This window comes from Mesoplodon densirostris, chromosome 13, assembly GCF_025265405.1.
Source record: "Mesoplodon densirostris isolate mMesDen1 chromosome 13, mMesDen1 primary haplotype, whole genome shotgun sequence".
Lineage (NCBI taxonomy): Eukaryota > Metazoa > Chordata > Mammalia > Artiodactyla > Ziphiidae > Mesoplodon > Mesoplodon densirostris.
In genome coordinates this window covers 28,489,572-28,509,075 of record NC_082673.1, presented here as the reverse complement: position 1 = coordinate 28,509,075, position 19,504 = coordinate 28,489,572, and positions in this window count along the sequence as shown.

Here is a 19,504-nt window from a genome sequence, read left to right as displayed (position 1 = left end):
TCAGAAGGCAGGAAAAACCCAATGCCCTGTTTGAAGGCAATCAGGCAGGAGAAATCCCTCTTGCTCACAACAGGTTCAGCCCTTTTGTGCTGTTCAGGCCTTCAACTGATTGGATGAGGCCCACCCAGATTAGGGAGAGCAATCTGCTTTACTCAGTCTACCCATTCAAATGTTAATATCATCCAGAAACACCTTCACAAACACGTCCAGAATAATGTTTGACTAAATGATGTCTGGCTACCCCACAGCCCAGTTAGTTGACACATAAAACTAACCAACAATGTGTGTGTGTGTGTGTGTGTGTGTGTGTATAATCTTTCAGAAAGATTACACTAGGCACTAATAACACATAATAAAAATTGGCAAGAAAGGGAGAAATATTGAGTACTCATCCTATGGCATTTCTATATGCATTATATTTCCAAATAATTGAATAATCCTATTTGATAAGGGAAACATTTTTCTTTATGAAAGAATTCCAGCTTAGTAAATGTTAAAGGGATATTAGAATTGGAAATCAACATTTTGCAATCTCTAAGACAATAGATCAGAAGAAAGACACCAATAGATGTAATCATTAAGTAGAATATTGATGGGGCTCTTTACAAAGGAAACATCAGGGAGTTATCTCCTAAATCCACTAATCAATCGCAGCATCTCTAAATGTAAGAAATAGAAGATTGTATGATTCTCAGTGTGAGACACTATGTAGTATATAGCACTGCCTATGAAGTATTCTTACAAAAGAGATGAACCAAAATTTAATCAAGTCCATTTACAAGAAATGTAAAGGACAAATCAAAATTGTGGAACGTTCTATCCCACAATTGACTTGGTGTTTTATGTACCAATATCATGTACAAGGGAAGAATGATTAGGAATAGCCTTAAATAAGAGACTTAAAGAGTTAAGACAGACCTAACAGAGCTCATCTAGTTATTAATAATAACTAACAAAGTATAAAAAAAGACTTTTTCAGTCAATCAGAGAGATCAGCAGTTATTAGGTGATACAGAGGAATTAGTGACAATTATTAGGTGTCACACATGGAATTTGTTTATAATATTCTCTTTATTCTTATGTGTATTTGAAATTTTTCATAAGAAAAAAACTTTTAAATTAAGAAAAATGAGGTTACACTATTTTATGTTTACCTTCACTGTGTAAGGGTGCCCATTTCTTCTTATTTTTAACAATATTTAAACATTTTTTGTTAATCTGACAAATGGAAATCATTTGTTCTTACCATTTTAGTTTGCAGTTCTTTAATTGTGAGTGAAGTTGAGCATCTCTCATGTTATTTTACATTTTTATTTCTTTTAAGAATTCTGTTTCTATTACTTGCTACTTGTGAAACTGAGTGGTTTGTCTTTTCAGCTGTATTGTGATGCTAAAAACCACGTCCAAAGTCACACAGCCAGTCAGTGTTAAAGTCTGGCTTAGAACCTATCTCCACTGGCCTTTCAAATGCATCATATGACTTTCACTATCCCTGTTTCACAAAAGGAATTCATTTCTTCCCATTTTTTCCAGTTTTATTAAAAATAATTGACATACCTCATGGTATAAGTTTAAAGTACACAGCATGATTGTTTGAATTATATATATTGTGAAGTGATTACCAATATAGGTTTAGCTAACATTCATCTTCTCATATAGATACAATAAAAAGAAAAGAAAGAAGAAAAACACAAAGGAAAATAATTTTTCTACTTGTGATGAGGACTCTTAGGATTTACTATCTTAACAACTTTCCAGTATATCAAACAGCAGTGTTAACTATAATCATCATGTTGTATATTATATTCCTAGTATTTATTTATCTTATAACGGGAAGTTTGTGCCTTTTGACTACCTTCCTCTCATCTCTCCCCTTCCCCACCTTCAGTAACTACAAGTCTGATCTCTTTTTCTATTAGTTTGTGGTTTTTTAGATTCCACATATAAGTGAGATCATACAGTATTTGTCTTTCTCCATCTGACTTATTTCACTCAGCATGGTTGTCACAAATGGTAGAATTTCCTCATTTTTTGTGGCTGAATAATATTTTATTGCACACACACACACACACACATATGCCACAACTTCTTTCTTTATACATTCATCCACCCATCCACCTATGAACACTTAGGTTGTTTCCATGTCTTGGCTACTGTAAACAATGTTGCTGTGAACAAGGGGATGTGGGTATCTTTTCAAATTAATGTTTTCATTACCTTTGAATATATTCCCAGAAGTGGAATTGCTGGATCATATGGTAGTTCTATTTTTAATTTTTGAGGACCCTCCAAACTATTCTCCATAGTGGCTGTACCAATTTATAATCTCACCAACAGTGCCCAAAGCTTCCTTTTTCTCCACATCCATGCCAGCATTTGTTATCTCACATCTATTTGATGATGGCCATTCTAATAGACCAGAGGTGATATCTCACTCTGGTTTTAATTTGCATTTCTCCAATGGCTAGTGATGTTGAGCATCTTTTCATGAACCTGTTGGCCTTTTGTGCATCTTCTTTGGAGAAATGTCTATTCAGGTTCTTTGCCAATTTTTTAATTAAGTTATTTGATTTTTTGCTATTGATTTGTATAGGTTCTTTATATGTTTTGGATATTAACTCCTTATCAGATACATGGTTTGCAGTTTCTTTCCATTTTTAATCTTTCCCCCCCAATTGGAGTTATATTACTTAAAATTCCTATTCCTCCTCCTACAGTCTCTCTCTCTCTCTCTCTCTCTCTCTCTCTCTCTCTCTCTCTCTCTCTCTATATATATATATATATATATATATATATATATATATATATATATAAATGTAATTTCAACCTGACAACTCTTTTCTCTGTGCCTGATCGTGATAGGTAAAACTACTAAATCTTGATGCATAGGCAATCTGGACTCCAGTTGAATATTTCTCAAGGCTTACATCCCTAGTAATAATTGTAGGACTTCACAAGAAAACCATTTAGCCAAATTTACTAAGAATTTTGCCAAATGAATAAATATTTCTCCTTTCACTTTTACTTTAATATGTTACATAAAGACAGCTCTTCATAGCTTAATACTATAGCAAAGTATTTTTGATGATCTTGAAAGTGAACATTCTACACTCATACTACTTTTCTATGAAGCAGCCCTTAAGCTTGCTTAAATGTATTAGTGGGACCACCAAAACTCGGGAGTTAGGAAACCTAATATACATTTTGTTGACCAAAAAATTTTATATTCATCTCTAATTGCTTCTTGAAACAGTCACCTCCTCATAATTCACGTTAACCAGTGAATACCTGAAGTCAGACCTGGCTATTTCATGTATGAACAAACATAGGCCTTATATCTCTTATTCTTATATTGATAATAATTTCTGTGAAGCAAGTTTAATGCCTGACTAGATTAGTAAGCCATATAGCAGGAGGACTACTAATGGGCTACATAATTCATTATATAAAAATCCTATTATAAATCTATAAATCCTATATTAGCAAAAAATGATAAGGACACATAAAACTTGAGGAAACTCTTTGCCATTGACTCCTTATTCTAATAATAATGATAACATTTTTAAAATAGTGTATTATGGCTCAGAGTAGAGAAGATTCAGAGGCACATGTCACTCTACATGTTTAGGAGCCAACCCCCCCTTTTTTTTTCAGCTCATTAGCCCTAGATAACCGTGTAGATCCCTTTATCTTTCTCCACCTGGGACTGAATAAGCTATAACCTTCCTGATTGGCAAAATTAGATTTTAGATAGCTTCCCTTGGAGATGTCTTGTACCAGCCTTAACTGGCCCTTTATGTTGAGTTAACTAATGTACCCATCAGAGCTCTACCAAGCCAAGGAAGCAATCATCCTTTTCTAAAATCCTCATTTCTAGAAACAGGTAGAAATATGTCAGACACTGGCTGACAGGACTGTTTATTCTGTAAACATTAACATTTGTTCTGACTCATAAGCTACTCTTTTTTTGTTATGCTGAAATTCCTTAAATATGATTCTCCCTAGATGGTTTTAAAATAAAGTTTATTCCCTTTAAAAAAAAAGTTAAATTCATCCTGCTAAATTATTTGCCTATTGTAATGTTCAAGGTTCATTTAAACTTTATCATGGCTTCCTTCTTAATAACAAATAATTTCAAGCATAAAACTCCAGTCTTGATGATACTAATATATGATTGATTCATATAGAAATTGTTAAAACACATAAGGTTATGGCTTTTATTGACTTCTGCCAGTCTTTAACATATAGACATTGTGGTGGGTTATGGGTTTGAGCTTAAGACACATCAGAGTCATTAGTAAAAGAGTCTCTATATTCTGGGGAGCAGAAATCTTTCCAGATATAAGCTATTATATATCTCACTCACATCTTTGGTGGGGTATCAATTAAATGCAAGTAAATGTTACTGTGGGGAGAGGTCCACAAAATCTCTTTAAAAGGGAATTAACTAATCTGAAAGGCACACTCTTTTTTTTTTTTTTTCTCGGTACGCGGGCCTCTCACTGTTGTGGCCTCTCCCGCTGTGGAGCACAGGCTCCGGATGCACAGGCTCAGCGGCCATGGCTCAAGGGCCCAGCCGCTCCGCAGCATGTGGGACCTTCCCGGACCCGGGTATGAACCTGTGTCCTCTGCATCGGCAGGCAGACTCTCAACCACTGCGCCACCAGGGAAGCCCCTCATCTTTTCTTTTATCACTTTCTTTTTGATATAGTGTGGCTAGAGCAACAGTGGTTACTTTGTGAGCATGAAGCTACCTTGGGGTTGGAAGCTGGATGTTAAGAATGTCAAAGCAGGGCCTCCCTGGTGGCGCAGTGGTTGAGAGTCCACCTGCCGATGCAGGGGATATGGGTTCGTGCCCCGGTCTGGGAGGATCCCATATGCCGCGGAGCGGCTGGGCCCGTGAGCCATGGCCGCTGGGCCTGCGCATCCGGAGCCTGTGCTCCGCAACGGGGGAGGCCACAACAGTGAGAGGCCCGCATACCGCAAAAAGAAAAAAAAGAAAAAAAAAAAGTATGTCAAAGCAGGCAGATAGAAGGAGCCTGAGACAATGCTGATCTTATGGAACCCTCAGACCATTCTAGGAAGCTCCAAGAATGTGCTTTGCCATAATGGGAAACAAGCCTCTATTTTGGAAAAGCCATTTTAGGTCCTAACAATTGAATACAATTCCTAATTGAAAAAATTATTTTAGCAAAGTCTGTATTCTAATAACACACTCAGAATCAGAATGACGGTCTTTTTTTTTTTTTTTTTTTTTTCATTTTTTACTTCTTTTTCTTCCAGGATTATTGAGTTATAATTGACACACAGCACTGTATACGTTGAAGGTGTACATGGATGATCACAATAAGTTTAGTGATCATCCATCATCTCATATAAACACAAAATTAAAGAAATAGAAAAAAATTTGTTTTCCTTGTGTTGAGAATTCTTAGGATTTCCTCCCTTAACAACCTCCATGTATAACATACAGCAGTGTTAATTATATTTATCATGTTGTACATGACATCCCTAGTACTTACATATCTTATAACTGGACATTTGTACCTTTCGATTGCCTTCATCCAATTCTCCCTTGCCCACACCCCTGCCTTTGGTAACCGCAAATCTGATCTCTTTTTTTATGAGTTTGTTTGTTTGTTTTTGAAGAATAATTGGCCTACAATACTATGGTAGTTTGAGAGTGATGATCTTTTGAAAGAACATACAATAATATTAAGTGGTATAAACATAGGATGTAGTTTAGACCCTCTATATTTAAATGTGCATCTTAATGGGATGATGATTTAGATGAAGTTGATATTTCTCTCCTGTCACCCTGTCTTAGTGAATATAAGGAGCAATGTCCTATCTACCAATGATATGATTTTATCATCATAAATGAAATGTTGATATCATTAAAACATATTGCTATCAATTAGAATGCTTTCAATTGCAAGAATATAATATAAATTGAGTACGTAACAACATTTCAGTAAATTATTTTATCTTTCAGAATAACTTGGTATAATCCAGACTTTATATATACAAAGAATACTTCTCACACATTTATTAGTCTGCACATAGTGAGCATATGTTGTTTTTGCTGTGCACAAATCACCTCCCACTACTTCTGGGAGAAAATTCATTCCATACTGTTCAGCTGGGGCCCACTCTACCTCCTGTCTCAAGCTATAGGGTCTAGACCTAACCAGTCCTGATCAATCAAATTATCTCTTATTCTTGGTCACAGTAAGTGATTCTGAAATGACAGTTAACACAAGCTGGGCTAATCAGATATTCTTAGGATGTTTTATCAACACTACCAAATGTAAAATAGATAGCCAGTGGGAAGCAGCTGCACAGCACAGGGAGATCAGCTCGGTGCTTTGTGACCGCCAGAGGGGTAGGATAGGGAGGGTGGGAGAGAGATGCAAGAGGGAGGGGATAGGGGAATACCTGTATACATATAGCTGATTCACTTTTTTATGCAGCAGAAATTAACACAACATTGTAAAGCAACTATACTCCAAAAAAGACATTAAAAAAAAAAAAAACTATTGAGAAAGACTTTTTGCAGATAGGAAATGAGCCTATGAGATGCTGGTGGCCATTGGGGGGCCTAACTGAAGAACACAGAGTTAGCAACCTAATAACCTGACATTATTTGAGGCCCTAGACTCAACTGTGTCTGAAGCCACTCGTTTCCTGTTACATATGTTCATGTTTCCTTTTCTGTAGAAATGTGTAAAAAAAGGAATACAAATAGAATGAAAAACCTACTGTAATCTCACCATGAGAGATATCTGTGCTTCTGTGCCTACTTCTATAAGCTCTTTACTTACATTTCCTTTGTTTTTAAACTTTATTAATGCTGCAAAAAGTCAAAGAATACCTATAAGTAACATGATTTTTTGTATTAACAATTTGAAGATATATAGTCCCATAGCCGTGTCTCCATATTTATACTCTTGCAAAAGAAGAAATCGGAAAAGTTTGTGACCCTAATCTATCATCAAATATGAGCTTTCACCAAAGTAAAACACACATACACACACACACACACACACATTGCAGGCCTACTTTTGGATACTCTTCTGTGACCATGCTAAACTGGAAGCAGTGGCACCAGAACCAAAGCATCTTGGTGACAGTGAGGAACCTGCCACAGTCCTGTGATGCTGTGCTCTCTTGGGAGCCACTGCAGTCAGGAAGCTGCTGTTTCTGCAGCTGCTATTTCCAGACCATGCAGTGCCTGCTGCATTCTGTGCCAGAAAATTAGATGTCCACGTCCTGCCTCTCAACCCCCCATCTGCTCTGCAGGCCTTGTACTATTGCTACGGCTGCCATGGAAAAACCAAACAGCTCTACAAACAGCAGAAGCAGAGGTAGAGAAGCATGGTTTGTGCCTCCTTTCTGCCTTTCAAGAGGATGAACCTAATCACATCCAGGAACCTGGTTACAAGCGTTCCTTCAAACTGTAATTTTAGTTTTTCAGCATCTGCTGTGCAGAAAGGCCCAGAAGAAGGAGTGTAGGCTAGACGCCATGTGCAAATCCACCACATCCATGACAGAGAACACAAGCCATTGGTTTCTAAATTGGGAGGAAAAAATCCTGATTCAAAAAAATCATGTTTCAGAAAGTGTCTTTGGTATTTAGAAGATTTTGCATGTCTGCTTTGGCCTACTGATTTTTTTTTTTTTTTTACTTTTTTTAAAGATTGAAGTATAGTTAATTTACAAAGTTGTGTTAATTTCTTCTGTACAGCAAAGTGACTCAGTTATACATATATATGTATATATATATATACATATATATGTGTATATATGTATATATATATATGTATATACATATATATATATACATATATATACCTTCTTTTTTATATTCTTTTCCATTATGGTTTATCCCAGGACATTGAATATAATTCCCTGTGCTATACAGTAGGACCTTGTTGTCCAACCATTCTATATGTAATAATTTGCATCTACTAACCCCAAACTCCCATACTGATGTTTTTTAAAAGCCAAAGTGGTAGTTTTCTGTCCTCTACAGATTTTTAAATTTTTTGAATAGAAAGATTATGGGGCCCCTAGTTATTTATTATTTAATTGACATAATAGCCACTCATCTCAATGTAAGACTTCAAGGGCCAAATAGAGTTAGTAATTGGTATTATTTTTTACTTTAGCTAATTAATTAAAAGAGATAAAATTCCATTGTGAAAAAGGATAAAATATAGCAATAAGCCACTTACCAACATTATTATGTATACCTAAAATCATTAAAACTGAAATGAAAAAATGCAAGTCTACTATATGGTCAGACCACTCAAGGTGGCAGTTTTCTTGCCCTCTGTACATCCCCTACTCTACCAATGCCTTCTTCACCTATATCCTGCTCACATGACTGACCTTTCTACATACTTGCCCCAGGCCCCAGCTAGTGACTGTTCTTATCAAAGTGGCGGTGTGAGACGTGTTCCTCTGCTACTTTCCCAGGTAAACCAATGAGCCAATCTGACATGAATTCCCCTATAACTGGTAACATACCCCTCTCCCAGAGTGAAGACTGCTGCCATGTCCTGCTCACCGTTGGCCACACATGGCGGGGTGTCATTCCAGGACCTTGCTTCAGACATGTAAGGTCCCCCATCCATTAAACCCTTGATGTCTCTGTTGCTCACTCCAGGCTCTTTCTCCAGTCTTGAAGGTGGGCAAGTACAGGCCTTGTAGGCCTGTGGGGTGCAGCCCAACTTCTACTCTCAAGTTTTCCACCATTGCCATAAAACAACACGAACATAACTCTCTCAGAAATGTGGATTTTTTGGACAATTGCATGTTTATATCTATAAGAGGAAAATTTTCCTTCAAATTAAAACAAATTCGAGAACACCATTTTTTTGCAGAATAGAATTACTCTGTATAAAAGCTTTAGTGGTTGACAAATTGCTTATATTAATGCCAAATCACACCAGAGAACTTTTCAAATTTTGTGGTTTTCTGGACTGGTTTTATTTTGATGTTTTTTATGTGAGAGAATTACCATTTAAAAGCTTCTAACAGTCTCTATTTTGAGAGATGTGGATATTAAATCACATTTTTCATAGACTTTACTTTCTCAGTGATAGTCAACAAATGGTCCTTTTAATTAAAAAAAAAAGCATAAGGTAAATATCCTAAGGATAAGAGAATAATAGAGTACTTTTGCAAGGATCTGGGTTATAAATGATGGTGGTGGGTGAAATTAACTGCATTCCACAAACTTCTATTTGAACTTTTGGCTTTACTTTGGGGCCAAAGAACCATTCAAAGGAAAAGCTGCAGATCCCAAAGCCTTTCCTTGAAAGTTCAAAGTAGTTTGAGAATATCTGATGGACTGGTATGTTCCTGAGAGAGGCAGTTGGTCTCCAAGGTTAACAGTATCCCAGGAAAGAAAGTCATCTACAGAAAAGGGTCTTGCCTGGACTGATGTGAGGTCAATGAAAAGGCCTTGGGCCCAGAGAGGAGGACTGGAAGAGAGCTGTGGCTGCATGTGACTCAGCCTGCCTGGAATAAAATGTGTTTGAAGTACAGAGCTGAGCACTAAGAGCAATTCCACGTGGGAATTTCAACCTATTTTGATGTGAAATATCATAGTTCAAGTGTTACACTGGGAGTAGAGGACCCCTGTGTGCCCTGAGAAATTATTGTGACATTAGAAGCAGATCTTGGCTAGTGGACTGACCGTAGTTTCCTGTTTCTTGTTCTTTGAAACTGTTGAATTGGACCCTTTGATCTAAGTAAGAACTTTGGAAAGAGAAGATATGCAAGAGAAATGCCTGGTCCAGTTTTGGAGAGATGTGGATTAAAACATTATTTTTTCAAAGTACCCCTGGTGCAGCCATGGTTAATAACCGATTGGGTTAGTTCATCATAAACTAAGACAGCATTACATCCTTTCATGTCTTGTCTTTTCTCTACAACCATCAAATCCTTCTCAAGTGCTGAGTGAACTATGGGTTTTGTCAATGAATGTGTACTGAGAGTTTAGCTTCCTTCATTTATGTGTTTATATTCATTTACCTTTTCGTTGAATATTCGGTAAACATGAACACTTATCCTATACCCTCCAGTTAGATGCTTAAAATAGAGTGACACCCAGAATACAGTCTCTTGCCCTCTAGGAATGGAGTAGGTTGCTCCAACCTACCACCAGTGCTGGATGGAACCAAACGCCCATTCAGCTCCCTCAAACAGATGGACTCAGTTATCTCAGCACTGTGTGTAACTCTAAAAAAGAAAATCAATTGATGTCAAGTTTATTCCCCAATGCTTTTTCTTCAACAAATATAACTGATTTCTCATGAGATTTCTAGCATTTCCTGTGTCAGCCAAGTTCAGAATAGCTTGAACTCAGGTGATCCTTGTATCTCAGTGTATTCTCATTTGTCCATCTCAGTTCAGAATAACCAGAAAGACAAACAAAAGGAGAAGAAACATGCTCTTCATATTTCTTCCAATCTAAAATAATATTTAGGATAAATTTCTTTATGAAAAAGAAGCTCACTGCTCACGGTTAGGTAACTGAATTATATTAATTATGTTTAGGACTCAAAAAGGGAGAAAAATGACTTCTAGAGCTTTGGGTTTAAAAGCTATTGATTGCAGGTGATTTTAAAATGTATTTTTAAAAGCCCCATTATGTTTCACTAGGGACAGTTTCCCTGGTTTCCATAGTGATATCCAAAATGAGTGTAGGTGCAATCAAAGAGAGTCATTGCATTAATAGCTGGTTTAGCATTTCTGTTGAATACGAAGGTTGTCCAATGTTTTAATATAATTGAGCTATTCTTTTAAGTTCTCATTCCTTAATGAATGCATTTAACATCAGAAGTCTTATTATGAAATGAGTAATGAAGCCCACTTTACTTGAAATTTAAAACAGTTTCAAAGATACTGAAAGTTACTCTGGTCATATCTTGCTTTTATAAAGATTATATGGATAAATTACTTCAGGCAATTACTCAGAAAGCACTTTTTAAATAACCTTCAACACCATGTAAAGAAGCGGGACTGGGAGAAGATGTGTGAGCAGGTACAAAATGAGTAGATTCTTGCCCTCAAGGAGCTTACATCACTTTCAATCTATTAAGGACCCTAGCCTCGTTCTGTTTGGAAGTTAATTTCCACTATGGTAAAAACTGTAGTCAACATTTTTTTACCCAATGAAATAGGGGGTAAAAAAATAGTTGAAGTAACTCACAAAAAGCCCTTAGGATGCTCTTTTCTCTGCCTTGTACTATGTAGAGCTGATACACTTAGAAGCCAGACACCTGTTGGGTCTAATGAATAATTACCAAATCATTTTAAAAACAAACAGAATTAGTAAGCTATTTTGTGACATTTATTCAGCAAACAATTAATTTCCCAGCTATTCTCCTAGGATTCTCATGAATTACATGAATGATGGAACTTAAGAGAAAATTAATTTCAACAGTCAATCAAACAAACAAACAAACAACCAAAAACCCAAAATCCAACAGCCTATACTAGCCAACTGTGAGAACAAAGCTTAGCAGACTATCAGAAGAATCTAATTCAAGTTTGGAGGTAAGAACCTCCAAAGTGTTTTGGTTATATGTTAATAACATACTTTAGCTGTTATTTAGATGTTGATGGCAATCTTTTAGTGTTCTGAGTTGAGCATTTAGTTATGAAGTGTGTTCAAAGAAGATTAAGACTGGAACATCAGTATGGTTCTCAAGGATTAAGGGGTTTCAATGTCCTTTTAAAGATATATCTATATCTATCTATCATCTATTTATCAATCTATCTACCAACCTACCTATTTATTCAGTTGAATATTTACTGAGTGCAATATTTATTGAGTGTTGCATGCTTTAGCTGTGTTTAGCATAATGGAGAGGAAAAAATAGACATGGTCTCCATTGTTATCTCATGTAACAATAGACTTAGGTCAAACACTCTTAATCACTGTAAACGTTTGTTACTAGGGGGAGTAAGTATTAACAGTGGTAGTGAGTCTATGATAGGGAGGAATTTAATGGGACAAGAGGTAAGAGAAGACTCTCAGAAGAAGGAATGTATAAGACAAAATCTAAAAGAAGAGTAAGAGTTAAATGGAAAGATGGCCAGTTTCTCCAGAGGGCAAGAGGAACCAAAAATAAAGGTAGTGGTAGACCCATGAAAGTCCTTGTGGTACATATTAAGAAGTTCCTATCACTGCCTCAAGAGCCATCTGTATTAAGGGCCATTGAAAATCTACAGGGATGTGGGTGAATATTGTCAGTTATTTGTGTCAACGAGTTACAGTTGTGGACAATAGGGGGAGAGTTGGGTTTATTTTCTTTAAGAAGTAGTAGAGAAATAGCACAGAAAGTCAGGTTTTTAACTCTGTTAACTCTAATTGGGCTATTTAAAATTAGTAGTTCAGAGCCCTATAAGAGCACATTATTCAGCCCATTGCACACACTTATTTGATACCTAATAAGAGTCTGAGGCCTATAGAGTGCCAATGTAAAGCTGTCAGATTGTAAAATCTATGTAGCCTCAAACTATCACTACAGAAAAATATGAAAATATGATGAATAATAGACAGAAGTCTAGACTGTCTTATTTTCAGTTTTGTGTATTCTGACTGATGAAAACAATAATTGAAAGGATTGAGTAACTACATCAAGTAGTAATAAATTCAAGGTCATTTATTCAATGCAGGAAAAGGAAACTTTCAATATCCTTCTAGTATTTGAAGATACTAAAATTGGTGAAATATATGAGGAAGGCGTTCCTAAAATTTAGGCAAACTTTTCCTTTTTTCCTTTTCTTGAGCATGAAAGAGGTGGGGGAGATGCCTCACATATTGAAGCATTTGTCTGAAAAATATTTTCAGAAATAAAGACATGAAAAGAAGGAATGACAAAAAATAATGATGAGGGAAGGAGATAGAGAAAGGAGAGAAGAAGTAAGGAAGTGGAAGAGGAAGGAAAAAAATTAAAGAGAAAGAAAGAAAAATAAAAGAAATAAAGAAGAAAAGTAAAGAAGGAAATGTTTTGAGATGAGTATCAGACTAGCCCTTCTTCTGTAAACAAATATATGGAGAAACTGTTTTCAGGTTTTAGATAATAACCATAACAAAACTGTGATCCTTGGGGGGAAAAAAAGGAAATAACCTGAAGTGGGCCCCACAATTGTCCAAGGCTTTAAGTTGGAGGCATTTTTGGACTGTGCCAGGGGATGTGGATCCCAAGCAGAACACTGAAGTCTTACTGACCTGAAGAGGCAGAGATTGGTGTTCAGGGCTTCTGAAGAAGCTGGAATTTGTGGAACACACAATACTGGAGAAGAGAGAGTTATGCAGAGAAGGGGCTTGAAAAATCTGCATAGAGATCCCCTTAAGTCTTTGGCCAAATAATAAACTTCATGTAGAGCAAAATCTTACTAGGCCTGGTGCAGAATAGCTATCAGGGAGCTATGAGCTAAATGTAGATTCTGGAGGCCACATAGTGCTTGGAAACATTGGACCAATGGAGAGTATAGAGGCCTTAGTAAACACCCTAGACATTCAATTGAAACCCTAGAAAAGCCATGCTTTAGTGTAAAGTCTACTCTCAACTAGTAGTCAGCCAACTTTTCCTGTAAAGGACCAAAGAGTAAATATTTTAGGTTTGCAGGCCACATAATCTCTGATTCAACTACTTGATTCTGCCATTCTAGAATGAAAGCAGCCATAAGCAATAGATAAAGAAATGAGCATGGATGTTTTCCAATAAAACATTATTTACAAAAATATATGGTGAGCTAGGTTTTGCTTGTGGGTGTAATTTGTTGACCTGTGCTCTAGACCTTCCAAAACAAGGCCTAAGATGTCAGTATGCTCCATCAGCAAACTAACTGCCAGCCAGATGTAAATCTAATACTCTTTAAAGACAATAAAATCCAGAGAATCTACAACATAATATCAAAAATGTCCTCTATACCAGAATATTACTAGATATTAAATAAAATAAGCAGTCAATAAAAAGAGAGCCAGAAATAACAATTATATTAGGATTAAGAGACAAAAACTTTAAAAGAGTTATTGGTACTATTTTCAAGAATTTAAAGAAAAAGTTTGCATAATAAATAGAGTTTCAACAGAAAAACTATGAAAAATACAAATTCTAGAACTAAAAAATATAATGCATAAAGTTTAAAATTCAGAGCAATTTACAAATGAAAAAATCAGTGACTTGATGAAGGGACAATAGGAACTATCTAAAACAAAGCAAAGAAAAAAAATCTAAGAAAAAATAAACTGAGCCTCTATGACCAGTGGGAAATATCAAGTGGTTTAAATTCTTATGGTTGAAATACCAGAGGAAAGAAAAGAGAGAATGGGGCAGAAAAATTCTTGAAAAAGCACTGGTCACATTTATTACAAATTTGATAGAAAATATTAACCCATAGGTTCAAGATCAACAATCTCCAAACAGGATTAGCACAAGAAATCCACATCTATGCCTATCAAGTCTAAGTGTTGGAACCAAATATAAAGAGAAAAACCTTCAAAACTACCGGGGCGGGGGGAAAGACACTTCACATACAGAGGCTTAATGAGAAAAATTATTACTTTCTTCTCATCAGAAATAATGCAAGCCTAAATACAGTAGAATAATTTTTTAAAGTACTGAAAGTAGAGGAAACTGTTAACCTTAAATTCTACATCTAGTGAAAATATCTTTCAAAAATAAAAGTGAAACATATTTTTAGACAAATAAAAACTGAGAGAATTTGTTGCCTGCAATCTTGTAGTATAAGAAATAGGTTGTTTTTTACTCTTCTTTAATCTTCAGAATAAAGGAAAATGAAACCATTTACAAAGGAAAAAATATTAAATAAAGTACAGATGGAACAAATAGAAAACAAATAGCAAGTGATAAAATTAACCCCAGACATATCAATAATACTAACATTCCAATCAAAAAGCAGAAATTGTCAAGTTACATAAAAAAGCAAGACACAATTCCATGCTGTTACAAAAGATGCCTTTTGAATATAAATATACAGATAAGTTAAGAAGCAAAATTATAGAATATATATATATAGAGAGAGAGATAATGAAAACATCAAATAAAAGAAAGCTGAGTAGCTATAATAATATCTGAAATGTTGATCTCAAGATCAGGAGTATTACTAGAGATTAAAAAGGAACATTTATTAATGATAATTGGTCAATTCATCAGGAAGGTATACCAACACTTAATGCGTATGTACATAATTATAGATGTTTAAAATGTATAAAGCACTTACAAAATTGAACTGAGAAGTGGATAAATCCACAATTATAGTTAAAAATTTTAACTTTCTTTATTCAATAATTGGTAGAAAATGGTGATCAAAAAATGAGGTAAGGATATAGAAGAGTTGAACAACACTATCAACTAACTTGACCTCACAGCCTTTATAGAAACTACACTCAGCAATGCAAAATACACATTCTGTTAAAGGGCATATGAAACAAATACCAGATTATATTTTGAGCCATAAATTAAATCCTAATATTTAAAAGGATGAATATCATATAGAGCAGTCTCTTACCATAACAGAATTAAATAAGAAATCAATAACAAAAAGGTATTTGGAAAATACCTAAATATTTGGAAATCTAATAACCCATGGGTCAAAGAATAAATCACAAGGAACATTAGAGAATATTTTCAACTACTGAAAACAAAAATACAATATATCAAAACGCATGAGATATAGCTAAAGCAGTGTTTAGAAGGACATTTAGAGCTTTAAATGTTTATACTAAAAAAGAAGAAAGGTCTAGAATCAGTCACTGATGTTTCCACCTTAAGAATCTTTAAAAAGAAAACAAAAAAAGAGGGACTTCTGGTTTCCAGTCCAATATGTAAGAAGCTGGAAGTCACCACTCTGTCCTAAAAACAAGTTAAAAGCTGATCAGACTGAAAAATCAACAATTCTTCTTAGATCCATGGATACACATTACTAGAATCAGAAGTGAAAGAGGGGGATCACTAAAGATCCCATGGACATTAAAATGATAATCTATAAGTATTTTTATAGTATTTTTATAGTATTTTAAGAATACTATAAACAATCCTACACCCAAAAATTTGATCACCTACCTAGATGAAATGGACTAATTCCTTGAGGGACACAATCTGCTGAAACTCATACAAGAAGGAACAGACAATCTGAATAGACCTATATCAATTAAAGAAATCAATAATTAATAACCTTCCAAAATAGAAAGCACCAAGTCTAGAAGAGTTCACTTGTGAATTCTCCCAAATATTTAAGGAAAAATTTATACCCATTTTTTACAATATCCTTCAAAGTATAGAAGCAGGGGTATTACTTCCTAATTCATTCTATGAGGCCAGCATCACCCTAATATCAAAACCAACAACATATATTACAAGAAAAGAAAATTACAGACTAATATTTCTCATAACATGATGTAAAAATCCTGAACAAAATATCATCAAAGTGAAACAAAAGATGTATACAAAGAATTGTATAGCACAACAAAGTGAGATTTATTCCCCAGTATGCAAGACTGTTTCAACATTTGAAAATTAATTAATTAACATTATCCATTACATCAACAGACTAAAGAAGAAAGATCACATGGTCATATCAATAGATTCAGAAAAAGCATTTGACAAAATCCAACACCTATTTATGATGAAAGCTTTCAGCAAATTAGAAATAGAAGAGAATATCTTCAACTTGATAACAAATAACTACAAATAACCTACAGCTAACATCATACTCAATGGTGAGAAATTTCCCACTAAGGCCAGGCTCAAGGTAAGGTTGTCTACCCCCTATCACCACTGCTTTTTAACATTGTATCAGAAGTCTTAGCTAAAACAGTAGGGCAAGAAAAAGAAATTAAACATATATAGATTGGGAAGGTAGAAATAAAACTGTCTTTGTTTGCCAATGGCATGATTGTCTTTTTAGAAAATCTAAAGGAATTGACTTTAAAAACTCATGGATTAATAAGCAATTACAGCAGGGTTGTAGGATACTTAGTTAATATATAAAAGTCACTTGTATTCAGCAATGAACAAGTGAAATCCAAAATTAAATACACAGTACCATTTACATTAGACTTCAAAAAATGAAGTAGTTACAAATCTAACAAAATATGTACAAATTGCTATGAGGAAAACCACAGAACCATAATGAATAGAATCAAATCAGAACTAAATAAATCAAGAGAGAGTCCATGTTCAAGGATAAGAAGGCTCAATAGTGTCAAGATGTCTGTTCATTTCAGCACGATTTATAGATTCAACACAATTTCAGTTAAAATCCCAGAAAGTTATTTTGTGGATGTTGAAAAACTGATTCTAAAGTTTATTCAGAAAGGCAAAAGATGCAGAATAGTCAGCACAATATTGAAGGAAAAGAACAGAGTTGAAAGACTGACACTACCTGACTCCAAGGCTTACTATAAAACTACAGCAATCAAGACATTGCCGTATTGGTGAAAGGATGCAGAAATAGATCAGTGGTACAAAATAGAAAGCCCAGAAATAGACCCACATAAATATAGTCAACTAGTCTTTGACAAAGGATCAAAGGCCATACAATGGATACAAATAGACATTTCAAAAAATAGTGGGGGAATAGGTTTACATGCAAAAAAAAAAAAAATCTAGACACAGACCTAACACCCTTCACAAAATTAACTCACAATGGAAGATAGACCTAAAAGTAAAGCACAAAACTATAAAGCTCCTGGAAGATAACATAGGAGAAAATCTAGATGACCTTGGGTATGGTGATGACTTATTAGATACAACACCAAAGGCATGATATTTGAATGAAAGAATTGATAAGCTGGAGTTCATTAAAGGTAAACATTTCTGCTTTGTGAAAGACACTGTCAAAAGAAAGAAAAGACAAGCCACAGACTGGGAGAAAATATTTTCAAATGACAAAGGTGATAAAAGGCTGTTATCCAGAGGGCAGACAGCAGGAGCAAGAAGAATTGCACTTCTGCAGCCTGTGGAAGGAAAATCAAATTCACAGAAAGATAGACAAATTGAAAAGACAGAGGACTTTGTCCCAGATGAAGGAACAAGATAAAATCCCAGAAAAACAACTAAATGAAGTGGAGATAGGCAACCTTCAGAAAAAGAATTCAGAATAATTATAGTGAAGATGATCCAGGACCTCAGAAAAACAATGGAGGCAAAGATCGAGAAGATGAAGAGATGTTTAACAAATACCTAGAAGAATTAAAGAACAAACAACCAGAGATGAACAATAAAATAACTGAAATGGAAAATACACTAGAAGGAATCAATAGCAGAAAAACTGAGGCAGAAGATCAGATAAGTGACCTGGAAGACACAATGGTGGAATTCACTGCTGTGGAAGAGAATAAAGAAAAAAGAAAGAAAAGAAATGAAGACAGCCTACAAGACCTGTGGAACTACATTAAATGCAACAACATTCACATTATAGGGGTCCCAGAAGGAGAAGAGAGAGAGAAAGGACCCGAGAAGATATTTAAAGAGTTTATAGTCAAAACCTTCCCTAACATAGGAAAGGAAATAGCCACGCAAGTCCAGGAAGTTCAGAGAGTCCCAGGCAGGAGAAACCCAAGGAGAAACACACTGAGACACATAGTAATCAAACTGATAAAAATTAAAGACAAAGAAAAATTATTGAAAGCAACAAGGGAAAAATGACAAATAACATACAAGGGAACTCCCATAAGGTCAACAGCTAATTTCTCAGCAGAAGCTCTACAAGCCAGAAGAGAGTGGCATGAAATATTTAAAGTGATGGTAGGGATGAACCTACAACCAAGATTACATGAACTAGCAAGGATCTCATTCAGATTCAACGGAGAAATCAAAATGTTTACAGACAAGCAAAAGCTAAGAGAATTCAGTACCACCAAACCAGCTCTACAACAAATGCTAAAGGAACTTCTATAAGCAGGAAACACAAGAGAAGAAAAAGACCCACAAAAACAAACCCAAAATAATTAAGAAAATGGTAATAGGAACATACATACCAATAATAACCTTGAATATAAATGGATTACATGCCCCAACCAAAAGACACAGACTGACTGAGTGGATACATAAAACAAGACCCATATATATGCTGTCTACAAGGGACCCACTTCAGACCTAGGAACACATACAGACTGAAAGTGAGGGGATGGAAGAAGATATTCCATGCAAATTTAAATCAAAAGACAGCTGGAGTAACAATACCCATATCAGATAAAATAGACATTAAAATAAAGAATGTTACAAGAGACAAGGAAATACAATACATAATGATCAAGGGATCAGTCCAAGCGGAAGATACATCAATTATAAATATATATGCACCCAACATAGGAGCACTTCAATATATAAGGCAACTGCTAACAGCTATAAAAGAGGAAATTGACAATAACACAATAATAGTGGGGGACTTTAACACCTCACTTACACCAATGAACAGATCATCCAAACAGAAAATTAACAAGGTAACACAA